The sequence below is a fragment of the Vulpes vulpes genome, chromosome 2, assembly GCF_048418805.1.
Source record: "Vulpes vulpes isolate BD-2025 chromosome 2, VulVul3, whole genome shotgun sequence".
In the NCBI taxonomy this organism is placed as follows: Eukaryota; Metazoa; Chordata; class Mammalia; order Carnivora; family Canidae; genus Vulpes; species Vulpes vulpes.
Genome location: NC_132781.1, coordinates 85255631 through 85261630, shown reverse-complemented (window position 1 = coordinate 85261630; position 6000 = coordinate 85255631).

Here is a 6000-nt window from a genome sequence, read left to right as displayed (position 1 = left end):
CCGGGGTCACAGCCTGGGCCTGGGCTCAACCACTGAGCCACCCAGTTGTCCCCATCTATGGCTGTTTTTGTGCTGTAACATCAGAGTCGAGTAGTTGCAACAGAGACTATGCAGACTGCAAATCTTAAAATATTTACTATCTGGCTTTTTTACAAAAAGGCTGCTGACCTATGGTCTAGAAGAATAAATTTTGTCTTCTGCCTAGAAAATTCATTTTTTGGACTGAGAAGTGGAGCTATCTCCATGCTTACAAAGCTTACGAGCCCACCCACTCTTATAAATAATGGTGAGGAATTCTCCTGAAATCTCATGGCGGGAATCCCAGGGATGTATGTGTATGTGCGTGTTTATGTGTACGGACACTAAGTACTTAAAAAAGACCTGAATGTAAGTTGACCACCACATGTGATGATAATTATGATCATAAATTGTTTTTGTAAAAAGGTATTTATTAAATTATGTCAATAATTTAAACAATATATCTTAAAAATGTTTTGTGACTTTCTCCCCAACCAGCTAAGGACATCCATTTACCTCAGGGCGTTCAGAATTCGTTAAAACAAGAAAAAAAGAAAAAGAAAAGGTAATGCCCAGGTTTAGACGACCAAAATGGGAATCTTTTTAAGTCCGTAGAAAGACAATTGGTTTGAGAATCTTGAGGATTTTTGAAATTCCTGAAGCTTTACTTAATAAGACCTCTGCTGTGAAACTTCAGGATTTGATAAATCATCGGTGGAGAGAATTCAGTAAATGATGTGAGGGGAAGACTCTGACCCATGGGAAAAAGGGAAAACATACCCCTTGGGCTCCGGGAGAGTATGGGTAACACAGGGATACACAGCGAAGAAGCAGTTGGTCTCCTGCCTCACAGTTAGGTCTTTGGTCCACGCCGAGTTGCTCTTCGTGTCTGGCGTGAGAAAGCGCTCCAGGTTCACCCTTCTGCGTGGGGCCGTCCAGTTTTCCCCACACCGTTTGTTGAAGAGACTCTTTCTTACTGGATAGTCTTTCCCGCTTTGTTGGAGATTGGTTGCCCACCGAGTTGAGGCCCCATTTCTGGGTTCTCTATTCTGTTCCATTGATCTATGTGTTGGTTTTTGTGCCAGTACCACACTGCCTGGATGACCACGGCTCTGTAGGTACAGCTTGACGTCCGGGATTGTGGCGCCTCCAGCTTTGGTTTTCCTTTTCAACATTCCTTTGGCTATTTGGGATCTTTTCTGGTTCCATACAAACTTTAGGATTATTTGTTCCAGCTCTGTGAAAAAAAAGCTGATGGCCTTTTGCTAGGGATTGCATCGCGTGTCTAGGCTGCCTTGGGTAGCGCAGTCATTTTAACAGTAGTTGCTCTTCCAATCCATAAGCATAGGGTATTTTTTGCATTTCTTTGTGTCTTCCTCAATGCCTTTCATGAGTGTTCCATAGTTTTCAGTCCTCTTTGGTTAGGTTACCTTTCTGGATTTATTCCAGAAACCGGGTCAGACCAGCAGCCCCGAGAGGGGTGACAGTAAGGACCGGTATGTGCATCCTAGACCCTCTCGGGCCCTCACAGCTGGGGTAAGCGGCTTCTCTTCCTCACCCCTCACACAGCGGGAGGACGGGGGCAAGCGGCCCTGATACAGAGATGAGCTCCAGGGAACTGAGTCGGTAGCTCGAAGGGAGCAGCTTGCACCAGGCTGCTAGGTCTCCAGCTGCCTCCGTTCCCTGCGCGAGCCCGCCCGGTCAGCCCCCATGGGCTCACGTAGCCAGGGCAGGGCCGACTGGTCAGTTATGGAAAAGGGGCAGCTAGTTTTTCTAGAACACGTTCTTTTTAAGAACATAGGAAGAGTAATGCGCTAAAGACGTCGACCCTTTTGCTCCCTTCAACACATTCAGCGTGTGACTGCAGGTTTGCTGGAGGCCTGACCTCCGGATGCCGTGACCCTGCCCTCAGCAACAAAGGCTGTGGCGCATCACTGTCCGGACCTGGGGAGTCACGCATCGCTCTGAAATAAAATGCCATGAAATCAAACTTACCTTTATCACGTGTGATGTATTCTTTGCTTTGTGTCCTACTCTATCTTTAAATAAATGCCATCTGTGGGCCAGTGAATCCATTTCGTGACCCACTCAGGGTGTTCCGACTCACAACCTCAAATACACTGTCCGAAAGCCCTAGTGAGGTGAACAGAACGTTTGATTTTTCACACCGCAGCTCCGGATGCTGTGCTTTCGTATCATCCTGTCCCGAGAACCTTAGCAACCACCCAGTTCCCCTCGCTTTCAGGCAGCAGCCAGCCCTTCATGTCCCCCCATAATACCCCTGCAGCATCGGATCTGCGCTCAGGTATGTGTGATCAGAACGTAACCCAAACTGGCGTAAGCCAACCTTAAAGAAATTGGATCTGCGTGATTTTTCCTCCAGATTGTAAGTTTTTAAAAATACCTTTTGTTCTTCTTTGAAAAAGTAGTGAGGATCTTATTTTATTAATTACATAGGTACCAGCTACAGAAAATAACTGATAACATAGACCACACAGAAATCTTCGAAATTTCTCAAATACTTACTAGGCGGGTATTTGTATACATACTCTACTCTGTTGGTGTGTCCTAATCCAACCTTGTGCTTTTTTTTTTTTTTTTTTTAATTTCCAGGGACTTTTCAAATTTGCTTCTAATCTTCGTAAGACTAAACTTGCAGTCATGTGGTAATTTTCTAAAAGGGAATTTGTTATAGGTTAACTTGATTTAGTGAAAAAATAAAAAATAGACATTTTTATTTACACTGAAAACACCGAGGTGGGTTGATTAGTCATTATAAAACTTACCATGTGATTCTATTACGTAGCCGATCAACAGAATGTGTATTAATTCAGGCAGATAGGTGGATAGGTAGGTAGCTAGCTTTTGGGTGATTGAGGCATGCTCGTATTATGAAAAAATCATCGGTAATATTTTTTAACTCATTACTAATAAAGATAAATACTACACGTTCATAATAAAAGTTTTTACAGTTTTCAAGAAAAAAGGCCATTTGTGAGGGCATAAAGCAGTCTCTTTTTTTCTTATCTAAACATCTAATGTTTCATAGGACTTAGCATATTTTATATTTTAATTTTTTTATTAGTTTCATATAGAAAATTCATGTAGAATTTAGTGATCCATCAGTCTTATATCACACCCAGTGCTCATCGCATCACGTGCCCTCCTTCGTGCCCGTCACCCAGTCCCCCCCCCCCGCCCCGTGTCCCCCTCGCCCCCTCTCCTCCAGCGGCCCTCAGGGCATTTCCTAGAGTTCAGCATCTCTTACAGCTTGTCTCCCTCTCCATTTTCATCTCATTTTATTTTTCCTTCCCTTCCTCTATGTTCATCTGTTTTGTTTCTTAAATTCTACATATGAGTGAGATCATATGGTACTTGTCTTTCTCTGGCTGACTGACTTTGCTTAGCACAATATCCTCTAGCCCCATCCACGCCGTCCATAAAGCACTCTCATCAATAAACTACATTTAGTACCGGACTTTGTGATTTTTTTATGCCTTCTTAGGAGAGGGTGTGGGGGGGCAGGGGGGACACATGTAGGTAGGGAAGGTTATTTCCTGCATTTCCCATCTTCAAGAGAGCTAAGGTTGCCAAATAAATAAGTTCTAAATGGAAGGGGCGTAATGGCACATAAATCAAAGCGTTACCGACCCCCAGCTTCTCACAGACTCCACTGCACAGGCCGCAGCCGGGCGCACAGGCCTGTGTTTCAAGCCCAGGCCAAGTGGAGAAGCCAAAGAAAAATGCAGAGGGTGAGTTTTCTCTGTACCCTGGATCACACAAAGTACGGTGAGGAAGAGTAAAATGAAGTGACCGTGCAGAATGAACGGCTGGATAAAGTCAGGCTGTGGGGGAGGTGCCGCCCAGAGCTCCAGGGCCCAGGTGTGTGATGGGAGGAGGCGCACCTGTGCGCTGCACACCCGGACTCCCAAGGACAACACGGGGAGCCCACTTCCCAAGCCGCATCTGGTGGTGCCTGTTGGATCCGAGGTAGCGCTCTGGGTGAGGCCTTCAAATAACCAATAGCAGGTGGCTTTTTGGTTTTTTGTTTGCTTGTTTTTAAAGATTTTATTTATTTATTCATGACATACACAGAGAGAGACGCAGGGACCCAGGCAGAGGGAGAAGCAGGCTCCACGCAGGGAGCTGGATGCAGAACTTGATCCTGGGACCCCGGGGTCACGCCCTGGGCAGAAGGCAGGCGCTAAACTGCTGAGCCCCCCGGGGATCCCCCGAGTGTAGGTGTTTGCACGCCGGGGGCCGAGTGTGCATTCTGTGTTCCTGCGATGGAGGAAACTCAGTTGCCCCATGGGGCGGGAATTAGGGCCCTGGCCTCACCGCCCCTCACCCCTCACATCACCGGGAGAGCTCATCACATACAGGCTATTTGAAAAGGGGGCAAAATTAGAATAAGAGGTAACTCTGACAGCAACTCTGTAGCAGCTTTCCAAAGAATTCCGGATGGTTCACAAATGTTATGGGTGACTTCAAAATTTCCCAAGCATTCTGTGTGGCTGGTGAAGGTGAGAAGGAGGGAAATAAGCAGCACTGTGTGTTTCTTTGTCCCCTAAGAGCCTCTCCGTCACCAAAAACACGTGGCCACCGTCGAGCTGCTTCCCATGTGTCCAAAGCCAGAGCCTGCTGAAGGCCAGCTCCTTGGGGAGCGTCAGGGTTGGGGCTGGGCGCTCAGAAGGAAATGCCCCTTGCTGAGAAAGGGGTGGTGCAGTGGGGGGGGGGGGGGCATCTACTCTCAAGGAAGTTTCAATTAAATACGGATGCCAATTAATTTAATTTATATTTCTGCATGAAAAATGTCATTCCATTACAGGCACGCTGGAAGGATGCCAGGAGCCCAGGTTGGTAAATCACGTCTCTACTGACATAATACGGAATCGCAGATGAATGGGATACTTACTAGGTGCTCCACTGCGCTCGGGGCGGACCCTGTAGAAACCCGGCGGGGGTGCAGCCTGTCCCTGCGGATGGACACCCACCGCCCCCTGCCGCTGCTCCTGGCCTCCGGCTGTGGGGAGAGCCGCTCCCACGGTGGTGACTGGCAGCCCCGGGGCCCCCAGCCTGGCCACCCTTCCCTAGCCCTTCCCTAGGCCACCACTGGGCCTCCCCTGGGCCTCCTCTGGGCCTCCCCTAGCCCTCCCCTGGACCTCCCCTGGGCCCTCCCCTAGCCTTCACCTAGGCCTCCCCTAGCCAACCCCCCCCTTCCCCTGGGCCTCCCCTATCCCTCCCCTGGGCCCTCCCCTAGGCCTCCTCTGACGCAGGGCCAGCTCCCCGCGGCCAGGCTGGCAGGAGACCACGCGCCACGGCTCCCGCACCCCCAGGCTCCCTGGGCCTCCCCCGCTGCCCTGCGTAGGGGTGGGTGGGGGTTTGCGGGGCCTGGGGGACAGAGGTGCGGGGCCTGGGGCTCCGGGAGTGCCGGGCTGGGGTGCCAGGGGTTCTGGGGGGGTGCCGGGAGGTGGGGCCGCAGCCCAGGCGGTGGGGACTGAGTCTGTTGAGGACTCGAGGCGGGGCCCCCGGGCAGGCGGGGGCGCACAAGGCGAGTTGGCTGGGAATGCGGGACCTCCGGCCTCTCCATGGACCTCGGGAAGAAATCTTGCGTTTAAAAAAATGTTTTAAAGATTTTATTTATTTAGTAATATTTTAAAATTTGAATTCCATCACCTCCCATACAGTGTGGTGTTGGTTTCAGAGCTACAGGTGGGTGATCCGCCCGTCTTCCATCACACCCAGCCGACCTCCGGAGCTCTCCTTCGTGCCCCCCACCGAGTTCCCCTGGCCCCCCACCCCCAGTCCCCTCCACTGGGGTCCACCAGTGGGTTTCTTACCGTTAAGTCTGTTATGGTTTGCACATGTTAACAAGGTCCCAGGTACCGCCTGGGCACCTATGGTTAGAGACGCACTACTGGGGGGGGGGGCACTATGTCTAATCTCCTCTTCCTAAGTCAGGTACCACCTGGACACCTATGG